Here is an 18,657-nt window from a genome sequence, read left to right on the forward strand (position 1 = left end):
CAGCCCCTCTAGCAAAGTTTGTGTGCTGTCTGCCACCCTAGGCTGGCCCTGGAGACCAAGGCCCCCCTTTACCACTGTGCTTCAATAAACCACGGACTCATTCCCAGTGTCAGGAGCCTGACCCACCCATTGGGCTGTGGCACCCTTGCCTTCCTCACAGAGCTCTTCTCTGTGGGTGCTCTTTTATGGGTGTTGCCCTGTTGAATAGGTTCCCAGGAACATTAGGATCAGTGGTAATAGGGCGGGGGATGAAGCCCAGTACTGTCATTTGACAGATGGAAAAACTGAAGTCAAGTCCTAACCTGTTCTGTACCCTGTAAGCAGCACCCATAAGCAGGTCTCCTACAAACCAACCACAGCCCTGCCTATAGCCTCTGGTGCTGGAACCTTCCTGGATGGAAGCAGGAATGCCTTTTCCAGAAGATGATGTACTTCTTGGTGTTGCTATTGACAAGAAAACACAGCCCAGTTCACCGAGTGATGTCCCAGGGCCACCTTACAGATGTCAAATCAAACCCACTCTGGCTTTCTCCAGCCCCTCCACCTTCCTCCGTAAACCTGGGTGAGAAATTGAGACTTAATCCCTGGCAGACCAAATTAACCCTGCAAATTAGCCACCCGGTTCCTCCCTCCCCATTCCTCCTGCATCCAGCTACCAAGCAAGGAGGCTCAGCCAGACAGGCGGCTCCGGTGCAGACAAGCGCCTACAGGGCTTGCTCATATTTAAAACTTCCTTTCATATATTTTTAATAAAACAACTGATACAAATTCGAAACCAACTTCATAAATCAAACATTATTCAATGTTGGCGGCTTCAAGGTTTCCCTGGCGCTTGGCTGGGAGCACACAGCTCTCCCAGACGGGGGCTTTGCACTCCGGCGCTTGAGGTTTTGTGAAAGGTTTATTGGATTTCATAGTCCCTTAAGGGGAAACCCTTTAAATGTCTTTGCAATTATAAGTCTAATAACACTTTCAGCCCTTGGACACAGCCTTGACTTGACAGAGATAAGGAACTCGAAGTTGCTCAGTCAATACCAAGCTATTAATCTCTGTCACCTCGCTGTCACCGCAGCTCAGGAAAACAATGTCGTTTCTTGACCTAGGTGAAGGCATGGAGTGATTTTATTCAGAACGTCAGCATTCATCAACCCAGATTTTGTCACCCCCTCACTCCCTAGAAGAACTCCCAGTTCTTCATCCTGCCTGTGTTGACACCCTTCCAGTGGAAAGAGTTTCTTTCAGTCTTGGCCTATTATTATTATTTAGCACTTATTCAAGTGTAAAAAGCCCTTAAGAATAAAGATTTTCCTGCGTGAAGAGACCTGGCAGATGAATCACTTTATGCTACTCCTCAGTGACCCAAGCCAAGGACGACTGGAAGTTACCAAACACTGTGTTTGTTTACATATTCAAATGAAGGTTAATTTTTATCCTGTCTCCACTCAAATTTGATTAGGGTGGGGCTCTCCCCCCTTCCCTCGGTGGCATTCTCCTCCTCGACCTTGAAAGAAACCCAAGAAGTTGTTTAAAAGAAAAGCCAACAAAAATCTTAATGAAAGACTGACAAGGAAGAATCCAGTGGTGTCTGCCAGCCATACCCCTGCCGCAGGCAAGGATAAAAGGAAATGCCCACTTTGTCCAGATGGGACCCTGGCACAGGGTGGGATGAAATAGGGCTGGTGGGCACTTCCCTAAAGCTCAGGGTGCCATCAAGCCCAGAGAAATGCCATATAAGCTTCCAAAGGCCTGGATCTGTCTTTTGGCAGGATCCAGAGTGGAGAATTCACTCCAGAGTCTTTGTGGCTCCAGAATCTTCCAGAAAGTGAGGGTAGGAGGAAAGGATCAGATAGGGCTCCAGGTTCCTAAACTTTCAGTTGTACCTGTGCTATAAGGTTCACCCTCACACCCAATGTTTATTGGGATAGGTTTGAGCCCTCAGAGGACATCAAACCTGGATCACCTTAACTCATCCCGTTTCTAAATTACTCTCTTGACTTGTGTTGTAGCAAAATGCTCTGGCTTATATGAAGGGCTTGTTATATAACAAGCAGCCATGGAAACATGCTTGTGCCTTCACAGGAAGCTAGCACTAAGCACCTTCTCCTAGGAAATAGTCCCTATCTAAAGACCTTGAATAGATAATAATTCAGTTAAGGAAAATAAACAAACAAAAACAAACAAAAGCTTCTATCTCCCCTGAGAAAACTCTGAATGCTTTCCTTTTTTGCTATAGGTACCAGGATGCTCAAGCCTAAGTTATCTATTAAAGCTGGAGTATTTGTATTAAAATTTGGTCCTGATTTTCTTCTGCTGTTTGTATCTTGTTATCATTCCCCTTCCTATAGGTTATTATGAATCCTTTTCCATAGAAATAGGGTTTAAAAGAATAAAGAAATATTCAGGAACCCATGGATTGAGCAGAGGCTGGGATGTGATAGACCAAGCCCTTCCTTGAGGTCCAGGTGAGAATTAGCCAGGTCTCAGCTCTCTCCTCTATAGAATTAGAGCATGGGGACAAAGCTAACTCTGATCCACTAGTCCTTTTCCAGGGGCCCTCAGTGCCCACAACTGAGCAGACAGCATGAAGAGTAAGAGCCAGAACTGCAAGCTAAACTTCCCCAGGGGATATAGGATGATCAATATCCGGGTTTACCTGGGACTTTCCTGGTTTTAGCACTGAAATTCCCATGACCCAGGCAACCCCTCAGTCCCAGGATGGTTGGTGACCTTACAGATTCACCTGCCAGCTTGCCACTTACTAGATATGTCACCTTGGGCAAGTTACCTAAGTTACATGTGCTTCAGCTTCCTCAGTGTTTAAAATGGGAGCTACCTCCTAACATTGTTATAAATTTGAAACACGTTCATATTTGTAATGTACATCGAACAATCTTGACACATAGAAAGCACCATGAATGTTTATTAAATAAATGCTGTCATTTGCTTCCTGCTCGAGTAAGGAAAATTTCTCAAAATAATTATTTACCAAAAAAAAAAAAAATCTACCATGACATTCTTTGGGCAAGAAGCATTGTCCTGAGTAAGAGAGGAGACTATCTCTAAGCTATTTTGGGTGAAAGTGGAGGGAGGAACAGCTCCAAGGGACAGGCAGGGCTGTGTGTGACTCAGGGAAACCACTCATTCCAGACAGACAGACAGAACTCATCTGCCGTTCACAGAAAGGCCAGCAGGCTAGCTGTCCCCAGTGTTTTCTTCATGAATTCAGCTGTCAGGAAAGGAGGCTAGGGTGTACCCCTGGTCTCTGCCAGATGTTTCGACCAGATCATCCTTCCAGAAAGTCACACAAAGTTTGAATGTTACTGGTCATTCATTCCTCATGAGAACAAGAACTGGTGTTGCTGGGTGGGGTGGAGGGGAAAGCCCTGAAGTTTTTCTTGAGGATTAACCATTACCTCTGCAGGGCTCTGTCTCCTCCCCTGAGACAGGACCAAGGAATTCCTTCTTTCCACACACCCTCAGCCATGCCAAGCTGCCCAGACAGTGCTGAGCAGGCATCTGCCTAAAGAACGTATCTGTTAGCACATCTGACCTTATCAATACAACCACCATGCACCCAGCCCTGAACGAGCCTGAAACTGACTAATGGCATCTGCAGATCCTTTGCCCAGCAGGTCTTCTGCCTTCATCTTTTTCTCCTCTATCTCTCTTCCCAAGTGAGAAGCAGAACTTTTCCAAGGCTAAGCTCTCTCTTCTCATGTGTGCCCTTCAGAGCCCAGCACCTCAGAGGTCCTCAAGTAACTCCTCGTGGGCAAATATTCCTCCATAAAATAAAGGAGAGACTGTGGAGACCTGTGTTGTCCAATATGGTCATCACTAGCCACAGTGTAGCTATTTAAATGAATACTAATTAAATAAAAAATTCCATTCCTCTATCACATGAGCCATGTGTGCTCAATAGCCACTTGTGAGTAGTGGCTACTATATTGCATGGCACCAATATGAAACATTTCCATCATTGTACAAAGTTTTTCGGGCTGTGCCAATCTAGTACATATAAAAAGAAAGGGAGTAATTAGACCAGGACCCGTCCTCTTGAAGCTGTAACATCAAGACCTTGGGTTTCTGAGCCTGAGATACAGGGCATAACTGGCCCAGAAGAATCTTAGGAGATGATATTGATCCAGAATGCTTGCCATGCCTTTAGGAGTTACCTAAACATCACAGGTAAGGACAGATCCAGGAACCAGAATTTTCACAAAGAAGTTATAAGCTGAATTTTCCAATCTAGTTCTCCCTCAGTGTAACATGTTAAAATGGGAGATGGCAGGAGGAAGAGGAATAAGCAGGGAACTCCATCAGGAGGGCCAGTATGAGTGACTCCCACTGTATTTCTCCCCTTGCCCCCATAACCTTTGTCTCCTGTCCTGGGAGCTCGAGGCATATACACTTGTCAGCATCCCCCACAACAGTAAAGATACAGAGTTTACTAGCCTTCAGTCTCTTTAGGTCTTTCCCTGGGTCCAGCATCATTCAGTCAGTAACAAAATACCATAACAGAGCTTAGATGTCAGCTGGGAGAAAAACAAGGAGACCTCATAAGAGAAATAAAGTAGGAAGCTCATTGCATCCTAAACTTGGAGCAGCCGAGATTCCAGACTCTGACCATTAAGTTCAGAGTCCTTATAGGCCCCTAAAATATGCTGAAGTCATTTGAACCAAGGAGAGGCCCTGACTCAACTCCTGTAGAATCTATTTTGGGGAGGCATCCAGGCAGAGGAAGATACTCATTCTGTCCCTGCCACCCAAAATTTCCAGGCATCTGGAAGAGAGGCAACAAGCCCCTGGGTGATGTCAGGCAGCGGGAGGCCTGTGTTTGTCTCTACCCTGAAATAAATCTGCCTGAGAGAAAAAATACAAACCCTGTTTATAAAACAATGGAAATACCAACCCTTTATTCAGGGACTTAGGTTTTACAAAAAATTTCTACACATAGTTTTTCACTTCTTTCAAGAGCCCTGGGAAAGCAGTTGCTATCTCTATTTCATGGTTATAAAATATGAGGATCAATTTGAATAAAATACCCATCCTAAGTCACATGGGTAGAAACTTAGCTGGCTTGCAGTTTCTAAATTAACAGAGGAAATTTAGCTCTGAAAGACAATGAAAATATTTCAAACAATACTATTAATAGGCGACATCTCTTGAACATTCATTTTGCACCCATTATAGTGCTAAGCAGCTCCCATGCATTACCTCATTTATTCCTCACTATGATCTTGTGAGATAGACATAAAGAGCTATCTCATTTTACAGATGTGGAAACTAAGGCTCAGAGAAGTTCAACAACATGCCCATAGTCACATAGCAAGTAAGGAGGAAAGATAAAGATTTGGTCCAATTGTAGTTATAACGTGGGTTTACAGGCCACATTATGGGGTCATAATCTTTTTAATTTTGAGTGAGGGAACTGAAAATTCAATAGAAAATGTCAAAGAAGAAATTAGCTTCTATAATAACTTTTAAATGGCCCAACTCAGAAGCTCTCTGAAAATTCAGATGATTAAAGACACAGTCTAGTGTTTCCTTTGGCAGTAGGAAATTACCTTTGCTTGAGAAACATTTTCTGTCCCTCCTGCTCACTGGGGTGAGGTCAGGGTTGCAGGCCTGGAGAGAGAGACTCCACGCAGGCATGAGGTGGGAGCAGATGAGGCATCTTTGACTGGGTAACATGTCGGCACCTATCGCCTCTATCCCCAAATGGCATCCCACAGGGAGGTAGGCCAGACAGCATCACATTCTGCCAGCTGCAGCTATGGCAGGGGCATCAGCCTGGCTCCTGTGGCACACAGCCCATAAATCAGCCCCCGAGCCTGCTGCACAATTGCCATGCGTCTCTTTCAAGCAGCTCTGAGGAAAAATGGCTCCATCTGCTCACTGCTAGGTAATAAATAAAACGGAATTGGAGCAAAATGGATGGAAAGCAATTTTTGGAAGATGAATTTCTGAAAGAATTGGCCACCATTTGTGCACCTCTCCTGGTGCTAGAAATTGCTGCCTGAGACCCTGCCAGGCCCACTGGCTGCAGGAAACACTAATGGACAAAAAAAAGAGAGAAGGGTATCCTGGTGATGAGCTGGTTAGGTAAGGGTTTTTTACAAAGGACTTCCCACTGCTGACCCCTCCCCCTCTTCTCTTTGTCCTTCTCCTTCATCTTCTCCATCACCATCATCACCACAGTCATCATCCCCATCATCACCATCACCATCATCATCATTATCATCATCCCCATCATAATCTCCATCATCATCACCATCATCATTATCATCATCACCATCATCATCGTCATCACCATCATCACAACCATCATCATCATCACCATATGCACTGCCATCACAACCATTATCATTGTTAATTGACTATTTGGCTTACTGAAGCCTTACTCTGTACCAGCACTAAGCTAAAATCTGTATATCTTTACAGGAACTACCTCCTTTAAGTCTCAATAAGGCCTGTGCTGGGTCCCCATACTTTAGACTGCAAACCTTCTCCCCATGGCATTCTCCATGCTCTCTCTTTTGTTTTATTTTTCTCCATAGCTTTTATCACCTTCTAATATACTCAATAATTTACTTATTCTGGTTATTGTTTTATCATCTGTCTTAACCTATCTATAACAGAGCCTCTTTTTTTCTGTGTTATTGAACTATAATTGACATACATCACTGTATGAGTTTCAGGTGTACAGCATAAAGGTTTGACTTACATATATTTTGAAATGATTACAATAGGTTTTTAGTTAGCATCCATCATCTCACACAGATACAATAAAAAGAAATGGAAAAAAAAATTTTCTCCTTGTAATGAGAACTCTTAGGATTTATTCCCTTAACAACCTTCCTATACATCATACAGCAATGCTATCTATAGTCATCATGTTGTACATTACAGCCCTAGTAGAATAGATGCTCTTAAGGGCAGGGAATTTGTCTGGTTTTTCTACCCCTGTGTTCCCACTACTGAGAATAATTCTTGAATTATAGAAGGCACTCAATAAATAACTTGTTGAATAAATGAATGAACGAATGATCTCCCATAATCCTCACGATGCTATGAAACATATTTGGCCTGTGCCTGTCTCTCTACACTCGCCTCTTGCCTCTGGTCCCATGCTATTCCATATACACTTGACATCTAGCCATCTTGCTCTGATGTTGGAGCTCCTAGTCTCCTTCCTTGATTCACCTTCCCAGGCAGGCTCCAGCTCTTCCTTCCAATCTTCTTTGACAATCCAGAAGAGTCACCTTTGTTATTCTTCTACTCTCCTTTAGTTCTTACAGAGCATGTGCTCATTTGTTTACATGGAGGGATGGACATCTGCCTGAGGTCTAACAAGTCCAGCAGTTTTCTCTAGATCACCATTGTAGTCCCAAAACCCAGCACAGGGTCTGGCACAGAGAAATTGAGATGAGGAGTTGGGATTTGATACCAGGTATAAATTCAAGGTCCATAAACTTAGGCACCACTCCATGCTGTTCTTGGAGTTTCTTGCTAAAGTTAGCCATGTACATAGCCATGTCCATTATCTGTCTTAATTCCCAGGACCCCGAGTACCCCCATTTAAGTGATCGCTTCCTTGTTTGTGCAAAAGCCATTCACTGAAAAGTGAATATACGTCAGGCATCTCTGGGTCAGACACAGAAAACATAATCAAGGTAGACCAGATCCCTGCTCTCATGGAGCTTACATTTTAGTGAGAAGACAGATAACAAATAAGAAAACAAAGAATAAGAAATGTCAGAGCAGGATAAGTGCTGTGAAAACAAAGAAATTAGAGTGACGTGGCAGAGTGGTAAAGGTGAAATATTTCCTATAAATAAGGTCTTTACACATCCTTCTGCTATCTTTGCCTTCCCTATGGCCAGAAAAACCCTCTTAACCATCTCCCCTGCTTCACAGCCAACTTGTAAGCCATTCCCTCTGCTTAATCCTTTGAATAGCCCCATAGACCAGACTGTATCCATCAGAGCAAGGAATAGAATGAAAAATAGGATCCCTGCCAACCTCGGTCAGAGTCATGGTTGGACCTTGGGTCTGTTCCATGAGCTTTAAATTTCTAGTGTATCTGACATACTTGTGACAGATGCAAACCCAGAAAATGCCCACAGCTGATATGGGGACTCAGGTGATCTGCCCCAGGTCACATGTGGATAATTTAAAGATAATTAAGGATTTGACTGTAATTTCAAAGTCCTATATCAGAGCTAAGGGTTTCCCCCTAGTGGGTGTAGGAGGGGCTTAAAATGCACCCATGTGTGTCTAAATAGTCAATTTGTCTGAAAGTTCACAGAATTAGGCTGCTATTAAGATATAGCATAAGACAACCCAATTTTAGGACAGAAGAAATGTACCAAAGTTCCTCTGGAAGTAGAAAGCCAACAGTATGCCCTCAATGTCTTTCCCAATTTAAATTCAACCATCCAGATTGATGGTATGGGACACTGGAGACCAGGGCTCTAAACTGGCCTCAGCACTCACTTGCTCTGTGACCCTGACACATCTTCATCCTCCCTCAACTTCATATTTTCTACACATGATAAAACTACCTTTATCTTACCTTCCTCATAAGATGACTGTGACATTGTGAATATTGGCATCATACAACTGTTCCAACCCTTCCTTTACACTAACCTACCCTATATAGCAAGATGTGTGCATAACAAAGACCCCAGTAGCCATCATTAAATACATTGGATGGATGGATGGATGGATGGATGGAGCTTAATAAACTCAAGACATTTTATGGTGGCTTCCTAAAGGCAGAAAATTTGAGCAAAGGGTCTTAAAAGTAACTAGGAGAAATTAGAGAGATGTCCTACTTAGGCCAAGAAGCTAGAGTAATTCATTTTCCTTCTTCATGGGGTCCTTCCCATGTGAAAAGGACACAGAGTATCTGAGATGGGGCTTTGATAATAAGAGTAAGGATTATAATAACAGTAGGAATTGTGGCTCCTCTCGCTTGAGGTGAGGGATGGGGACAGTTTTTGGATATTAAAGATTTAAAATAATTTTTGAGAGGTGTGGAGACTTCTGCACTGGAAATGAATTCTCTCATTATGTCTCTTTGTCTCTCTGCCTCTCTCTTCCTCACTGTGCTTTTTGGGTTGGGCCTAGCATCTCCCCTGGATGGACTTTTGAGTTGATGGTTCCATATAAATATCAGGCATCTTGGTGATGGCTTTCTTAGACCACAGTTCCTCTGATCACTGGTCCCACCTCATTCTGAAGCAGGGGAGGATGAAGCAGGCAGAGGAAATGAGGTCAGCAGAAACAAAGCCAGAATGGAAATTGCGACAAAAATATAAGATGTTTATTTCAAGCCTAATGAGGCAAGCCACACTTCGGGAAAATGGCAATTATAACTTGACGGTAACAGATTGGAGGTGCCATTGCTGCTGCTGCATCCCTACAAACAGTGTTGCTTCCTGGGCCTACCTTCTCCAGGAGCCTCACAGCCTGCTGGAGACCAGGCTCGGGCAGCAGGTGGGAAGGCTTGGGGGAGGGGGACTCAAATCACTTCCCCAGGGCCTATACTTGCTCTGCCACCTCCACCATCACCATCTCTTCCCTCCCCAGCTCTTCATTCCTCTGTAAGATCTGGGGTTTCCCAAATGTCACTCACCTACATAGCATCTTCACATGTTTTGCTACATCCACTTACCATGTGTACCTATTAGTTATTTAAATTTTTGCCCCAATTTGATTTATCATAATTAATTAGAATAAGCACATTGTTATTAAAACTCATTCCTCATGTACCACCTAAAATCTTGCATACTCACAGTGACCCTCATCCCACCTTAAGGTTCTATGGTGAACACTCATCTTGGATTAACCTGAACTGAACTCACTATGGCTTTCAGTGCCTGAGATCTTATTGGAACTGAGATCTTCCCTATCAAAACCTCACCATGCTGTATTGCTTTTCATTCATTCATTCTTCATATAAATATCAAGCAACTAACACTGTTGGCACACTATAGTGAGTGAAACAGACTAAAACATTTCTGACTTCTTGGAGCTTAAATTTTAATGGGGAAAACAGACAAGTAAACCTAATCAATAAGGAAGTGATATAGTAAATAAGAAAGTAAGAACTGCTATAGGATTATGAGATTCTGAAAGAGAAAATGGAAACTTAAATAGATGGTCAGAGAGGGCCTCATTGAGAAGGTGAGATGAGAAGGAAGTGAGAGAGGGAGCCATGTTGTCTCTGGGAAAAGAGGATTCCAGGCATAGGGAACAACCATTGCAAAGGGCCTAGGTGAAGAAACAGCAAGGATGCCAGTATGCATATAATTGAGAATAGTAGGAAAGGATATGAGAGAGGTGGTGGGGACCAGACTTGGAGGACCTTGTGAGCCAGTGAGAGAATTTGGCCTTTACTTTGTGGTAAATTGGGAGTCATTAATCAGTTTCAAGCAGAGGCAAGAAATGATCCACCTTACATTTGAAAAGAATGACTAGGGCTGCTCTGCTCAGGATAGACTAAGGTTGAGGTGGTCAGAGATAGTAGCAGGAGGGTCTGTCACCAAGAGACTGCCAAGACAATCCAGTAGTGAGATGGTGGTGGGTGGATAGAGTGCTTGGTGTCCAGAGGTCAGATTCTGGATATATTGTGAAAATGTTGTGTGAAAGATTGAATATGGGATGTAAAACAGAGAAGTCAAGAATGATAGCAAGATTTTTGGCCTGAGTAACTAAAAGCATTGAATTGACATCAACTGAGATGGAAAAGACTGAGGAGAGAAGGTTGATGGAGGAAGGAGTTCAGTTTAGGATAAGATGGATTTGAGACATCCTTTGGGCATATCTGATAGACTGTGCTATTGGTCACAAATGTTTGCTCTATTCCTCCTGCACCCCCCCACCCCCACTTCATTCATGTTAGGGTTGACCTCAGGACTTGATTTGGTCAATAAAATGTGAGCAAAAGTTTTAATAACAAGTTTATGATTTGCTATGTTTTCTGTTTTCCCTTGCACTGTGATCAGCAATGTTCCAGATAAGAGCTGCTCCATCAGCCCATGGAGTGATGATGACATAGTGCAGAGCAAGGGGGGCACATTGTGTGAATGAGAAACAAAATTTTCTGTGATATGGTGCTGAGATTCGAGGTCATCTTTAGCAAAGCATAGCTGAGTCTCCCCTGTCTGATACAGTATCTTAGTGGAATGTCAAGTAGGCAGCTGGGTATACTTGCTTTGAGTGAAAGGAAGAGGTCCAAGCTGGAGATACAAATTGGGAAGCCATTGACATATAGATGGCAGTTGAATCCATAAGAGTTGGTAAAGCCAAGGGAAAACAGATAAGAAAAGAGAACCAAGAACTGAGCCCTGGGGCCTCCAATATTCAAAGATGGTGAGGGGAGGAGTAGGCATAAAAGAGAACTGTGAAGGGATGAACTCTGAGTAGGAGAAAAGCCAAGTGTGTAGGGTCCTGAGAAGAGAGGGAAGAAAAGTTACCAAATAGGAGGAGAGATTGTGATTGATGCTGCTGACAGTTCAACCAGGAAGAGGACCAAGAATTGACGATAAGATTTGGCAACATGGAATCCATTGATGACTCTGCCAAAGGCAAATTTGGTGGAGTGGTGGGGGCACAAGTCAGACTGGGCTTGGTTTAGGGGAAGGCGGGGGGTAGGGGGGAAGGAGCTGGAGACAGCAAACATAGACAACTCTATGAGAGGTTGTGCTGCACAGGTGAGAAGAGAAATGCAGTTGTAGCTAGCCAGTAAATGGAGTCAAGACACGTTTTGAGTGAGAAGAAATTACATCATTTCTTGTGCATTTTAGGGAAAGATCCAGTAGAGATGAAAATTCATATATGGTAGGGGATAATTGCTGCGGTGATGTCCCTACAAATGCAAGAAGGGATGGGATCTAGTGCACACCTGGAGGGATTGGTTTCTTGCGGGTGATTCTCCACATTAATGGGTAAGAATCTTTGAATATAGACATTGAATCTTTCATATTCTAAATTCAGAGAGCCACCAGTGATATCTTGGTCCCTTTCCACAACTTTTCAGTGATTTCAGTTACTTAAATAATGTTCTAGTAGTATAGGGACTACACTGTGATTCTATTGCCTTCAATCTCAAAGTTAATCCTAAGCTTCTCTTCTTCACTCCCCCACCCAGCCTCAAGCTTCTTAGAGAGGATAAAGGAGTGCAAGATCTTAGATTCATACACTTCTTTCCTCTTCTAGATCTTCTAGTTTGGGGGACAAAGGATGATATCAGGTATTTTCCCCCCTCACAGGTCTGCTGATACATGGGTGTAGGGGAGGAGTCCTGTTTAAGCCAGTTTTATATGAAGCTGTGGATTTCATATAAGTGTTCACAGAACTGTGTTCGGCTCTACCCTGGCCTCTAGACAATGGAAGATCTCCCTAAAAGAAGCTGTAACATCTCCCTGTGGTCCTGTCAGTAGAAACACCAACCCTTTTTTGGGGGTTAGTCATTCCTCTGCTTGGTCCAACATTGCCCAGAGGATCTCAGGGCCCTTTCCCTTTTGCCAACTTCATGCTCTGCCACAGTAGTTGTCTACAACTTGTAGAAAAAGCCAGAGCCAAAGAGCCTAGAGCCAGAGATCCCAGGCTCCCCATCTTCCTCTACCTTATTCTTGTCCATAGTCCTAATCACCATCTGACTATATTTTGTTTATTCATTCATTTTATTTATTGTCTGACTCCCCAATCACATAGTAAGATCCGTAAGAGCAGAGTTGTTTTCCTGGTTTACTATGAAATTTCCTGCGCCTGTGAGTGCCTCCCATCTATCTGCTTGATGCTTAATAAATATTTGCTGAAAATGGATGGATGAATGAATGAAGTAGGAATTGAACCAAACTTTTCCCTGAAAACATTGGGGTAGATTATTAGAGTAATGGTCCCAATAAAACATATCTCCCTGTATTATCAACCTTGTATAGGCCCCTCCCACTTTGAATCTGCACTTGACCATGTGACTTGCCTTGGCTGATGAGACAGTAGCAAGAATGACCCAAGCATAAGCTTGTGTGTTGGAGCTTCTCTTCTTTCTTGCTGCTTTTGGACTACATTCACTAAATTTAAAAGTTCAGGATAAGTTGCTGTGAAAGTGTGGCTCAGACGACAGCTAGTACATCTCCAGATACATGATGAGGGCTTCTCAGATTACCCAGCCCCAGCCAAGCCACCAGCGGATGGCACCTACAGGGGAAACACATATGGAATTGGCAACGTGCAGAATTATAAGCAAACAAATGACCATAGTTTTAAGCCACTGAGTAATTTCTTATGCAGCAAGAGGTAACTATTACAGCACATAACACTTTGGTTCCTTCCATCCTCCTGGTACAAAATATTTCACAAAATAATTACCAAGTAATATTTCTTTCTTCTTCTCAGCAGTATTCAGGCTCTAGAGTCCAGAGGAAGCGCATAGTCTTCTTTGTGATTCCCCAACGCCACAAGTCCTTTTGCCAGCTAAAGCAAATTATTTCCCAGAAACCACATCCACTACCCAAGCTGACCTTTGGAAAATAACCAGGTTGGCTTCACATTCACTCTTCTCACCTGTGCACACGAATGGGGGGAGGGGGGATTTTCTCTTGGACTCTCTCAAGAGCCCCTGGCCAAGAAATACATAAGCCTTTTCCAAAAGGGAATAAAAGAGGCCCACAGCAGGGCCCAGGAGGAGGGCAGCTTCAGCGGCATGAGCCCCTAGCCAGTATGTTCCAAGACTGACTCAGCCTTCAATGTGTTGTATGGCTTCCAAAGCCCCCACCCAGAAGGCACTGCTGGGTTTTCTTGAGACCTGCCTTGCATCTCTCCCTCAGTCCCCTAGGTTCATGCTGCTCCCTTCTTCCAAAGAGAAATCTGCTGGCAGTACTCACCAGGGAAATCATACTCTAGCATCCTGACCCCATAGAATGAGAAACTGGTCTCCCACATTAGCAAGGGTGAGTAGACAGAACCTGAGATGTTGCCTCAAACACATGCAATCCTAGCTCCACCAGTCACAGATTTCAAATTAAGGTACACAGGAGCAAATGTGCCTCATTTTGCACGGTCCACTGATCCTAGAGCCTTAGAAGCCAAGCATCTGGGGACCCAACAAGGATTGAATTCTTCTTTTGAGACTGGTTAACTACCAAAGCAAGCACCCAAGCTCTGACCTCAGTAACATGTATTGAATGGGAAATACCTGGAGATGATGGTTGTGGACAGAAGGGAAACTTTTGAGGCCCTTTGAGGCCCTTCTCAGCCATTTCCCCCACCCAAGAACTCCCCAACTCTGTGAGATGGCTCTGGACTCACGCAGAGAAACCTCAAGTTTTCTCTTGGCCTTAGGACTATCCAGGATGAATGCTAGCCTGTATGTCAACCCAGAGGCATTCAAACATTTTATAATTGGCTAACTACAATGGTGGTTTAAGAATCAGAAATTTTATGTAAAACTTGAAATGTCCAGAGTCTCTTGAGTTTGGATAACAATATGCCTCTTTGGCACAAGTCAATTGGAGTTGAGTAGTGGCTGATCCCAGGTCACCACAGTCCCCACTACTCCACATTGTATCTTACTCAGACTACCTCATTCCTTGGCATTATCTGTCTGGAACCTAAAGACATTTTCATTTGGACCCTGAAGGAGATGGGGAGATATGCTGCCCAGGTGGCCCTTCAAGAAAGAGCTTGCTGCCCAACTGCAGAGACAGCAGAGACCAGTTGACAGCCTCAACCTTTCTCTTCTTCAGCATCTGCCTCAGCTACAGGGAGCTGCCTCATACTCCAGGGCTGTCATATCTAGTGATTAAGTGATGTGGGGGTCAGAAAGGCCAGATAACTGTGAAAAACAACACATGCCTCTTGGATGGAGTTGGTCTATACTAAGCCTCCAATACAGTTTGACTTCTTCCTCTGTTCAACCCTGCTTTTCTCCCCTTCACTTCCAAAGGATGGTCCCTAATTAACATTTTACCCCAAACTCCATCTCCGTGTCAGCTTCTGGAAAACCTAACCTGCAAAACAAAACTAAACTGAGGCTTAAACAGGGATAGACTTTTTCAACTTCTACTAAACAGAAAGGGGTTAAGCCATGATATCCTGATTCTGAGAATAGAACTTTGCTGGGAAGTTTCCTCTCGCAAATCACTCCAGACCACTCTCCCCTCTATTCTTGTGAAACAAAAGAAGGGATGTTGACAGAAAAGAAGATGTCATAGGAAAAAAGGTATATTTGATTGATTTCTCTCAAAAGTGGAGCCCAAGATAAGGATTTGAGTGCAAGTGGTTAATTTGGGAAGTGATCCCAGGAATCAGGAGTTAAGGAAAGGGGAGAATGGCACAGTAGAGGAATAAAAGCCAATAAAATGATGTATTGTTATAGCTACTGCCATGGACAACCAGGACTAGAGTCCATCAGGATCTCTGGGAAGTGTCCAGACCACCTCCCAGAACTATCGACCTGAAGGATGTCTTCTGCCCCCAGTAAGTGACGTTGCCCCCAAATGATAACCACACACTGCTGGGCTCTGCTTGAACATGGGTCAAGCTCATTCCCACCTTGTCAAAGAAGGTCGTAGGGACAAAAGTGGAAAGCCATGCCTTGCACAGAGAAACTGGCAATAGGCCATTTTAATAAAGTTTAACACTCAAGAATAAAATAATTTACTAGATGGAGAAATGCTATATAAGAGAGAGATTTTAAGTCTGGTAAAGGGAAGAAATAAGAAAGAAAGCTACACAGGGGCGCCTGGGTGGCTTAGTCGGTTAAGCGTCCAACTTTCGCTTAGGTCATGATCTCGCGGTTCGTGGGTTCGAGCCCCGCGTCGGGCTCTGTGCTGACTGCCAGCTCAGAGCCTGGAGGCTATTTCAGAGTCTGTATCTCCCTCTCTCTCTGACCCTCCCCTGCTCACGCTGTCTCTCTCTCTCTCTCTCCAAGAAATAAATATAAATATTAAAACAAAGAAAGAAAGCAAAGAAAGAAAGCTACACAAAGGAGGCTAGCTCTGAGCAAAGTTTTGAAGGATTAGTAAGAATTCACTACATCCACAAGGTAGAAGCCTCAACTTGGAGGTAAAATTGTACAGTGTGTTTGTAGTGCTGTAAACATTTTGATATTTCTGGTGCATCAGAGAGGGACCAAAGACAGACCAGTGAGGAAGGCAGGAGCTAGATCTGCTCTAATACCACTCCAAAAGTTTGCATTTTTGCAAGTTTTGCAAAGGGTTTTCTTAATTTTATTTTTTAAAACATTATATGGTAAAATTGATTTTTTTGCTTTGTTGTACAGTTCTATGAATTTTAATATATGTAGAGATTCATGTTACCACCACTGTAATCTAGGATACAAAATAGTATCATGACTTCAAAAATCTCCCTTCATGGTCTGATCCTTCCCGATTCTTATCCCTGGCAATCACATGTCTGTTCTCTGCAAATAAATGGAATCATATGTAATCTTTGAGACTGACTTCCTTCACTCAACCAAGACTCACCCTAGTAGTTTTTCCTGTATCATAGTTTATCTGTTTTGTTACTGCTGGGTAGTATTCCATCATATTGATGTTTATCCTTTCACTTGTTGAGGGTCATTTGTGTCATTCTAATTTGGGGCAATTATGAATAAAGCCATTAAAAACATTTGTGCACAGGTCTTTGAGTGAACATGTTTTTGTTTCTCTACGGAAAATACCTAGGAGTGGGATGATTGGGTTGTATGTTAAGAGTGTGTTTACCTTTTCAAGAAACTCCCAAACTGCTTTCCAAAATTGTACCATTTTGCATTCTGACCAATAACATATAAGAGTTCCAGTTGCTCCACATCGGCTCTTAAATGTGTTTTTTATATCAGCAATTCTAATAGGTATCTAGTGGTTGGCCCAAGAGATATTAAGCAAAAGAATGGCATGACCAAATCAGGGAGAAAAATTAAAGGCAAGGAAACTATTTACAGTAGTGATGCAGTAATATAGACAAGAGACGTTGGTGGCCTGGACAGGATGAGGAGAATATGGATGAAATGCAAGGGAGAAATTTTCTGGAAAAGAATCAGTAGGACTTGGGGTTGTATAAAGGAGGATGACTCCTCAAGACCCTAAACCCCCACAGAAAGAGGAAGTGGGAATTCCACTGTGAAGGGCTGGGGTGGGTCAGTGGGGAGAAGAGCAGCCTCCCTTCCCTGCTGGGGAGAAGCCCTGTGAAGATGACTTCACCAAACATCTTGGCTCCATTTATGCAGAAAAATTTACATCCCACTCTGTGGGGGAATACATGTCTATCTGCCAGCCTGTGTTGGCAGAATTATAAACCTGCCAACAGCCCTCATTCTGGGAGTGACCTATGCTTGTTGTAAACATGAATGCATATGTCCTGATAGTGAATCAGACAAAAAGCCCCAAATGTGGAGCAGTAGAGAAGCAGAAAACCTCATCAAACATCCAAATGCTGCCTCTTTCTTTAGGGTAAATTAACTTATTTTTTTTATATATATATAAATTACTGATGAGTTTGGAGAGTTTTCATGTGTTGATTCCAGTTGTTCTTAGAATTCAAGGTGAGGTTATCAGTTTTGAAGCCCCAGATAAAATAATGAATACTAGAAATGGGAATGCTAATTAGAAGCTGTCACTTTGACATCATATTTGAGGCTTGGGTTTAGTATAGTCTTAGGTGAGCTGTGTGCCAAGGTACTGGCTTATGAAAAAAAAAAACTTTAGATAAAGTACTTCAAGTCTTCCTCCTGAAAAGGGGGTTCCAGTGTATCCTGACCAGCCCAGTGCCAGCTCCCAAGCTCCTGGGACCAGGGAAGGACTGGCTGCCACCATGGGGAAAAATTCCTGCACATTTCTCTGGTAATTTCCCTTCCTCTCATCTCTGTAGCATCCACCTTCCCTGAAGGCCCCAAATACTATATCCAACTGCAGAATTCTCAAAGGCTCTTCTTATCCTTGCTTTTTTCTGAACTTCACAAAAACCCTAGTATTGTTATCTCACCTTTCCATTGAGGGTCTAGAGAGGGTAAATGACTTGTCTAGGTCATGCATTAGGTTAGTAGTAGACTTGGAATAAAAAATCAGGTCTCAGGATTCCACATCCAGAATAACTTTTCAGCATGCCTCATCACTACTTTTTTTTTTAAAGTTTGCTTATTTATTTTGAGAGAGAGAGAGAACCAGTAAAGGAGGGGCAGAGAGAGAGAGAGAGAGGGAGAGAGAGAGAGAATCCCAAGCAGGCTCTGCGCTGTCAGCACAGACCCTGACTCAGGGCTTGAACTCACAAACCATGAGATCATGACCTAAACTGAAGTCAAGAGTCAGACACCTGACTGAGCCACCTAGGCACCCTCATCACTAGTTTTTATTTGGGAATTGACTTCAAACTTCAAAGCAAATTTGATGCAGGAACTTCTCCATTTATCATAGTCTGTCTAATCTGTGTCCTGGATTGGCAGCTCTCCCCACCACCCTACTTTCCGTAAACTCCTTCTGGCTTCTTTCCATATGGTTACAGCCGCCATGTTTGTGCAACAGCGTACACACTGCTTAGCCTATAGTTGGTTGGTCCATCATAGGCACCTGACCCAAGCAAACCAATTAGAGTCCTGCCCTGGGAATATAGGATTATAACCGAGAAAGGAATGACAGGTTCCCTCTG

The sequence above is a fragment of the Crocuta crocuta genome, unplaced genomic scaffold (genome assembly GCF_008692635.1).
Source record: "Crocuta crocuta isolate KB4526 unplaced genomic scaffold, BGI_CrCroc_1.0 scaffold124, whole genome shotgun sequence".
In the NCBI taxonomy this organism is placed as follows: domain Eukaryota; kingdom Metazoa; phylum Chordata; class Mammalia; order Carnivora; family Hyaenidae; genus Crocuta; species Crocuta crocuta.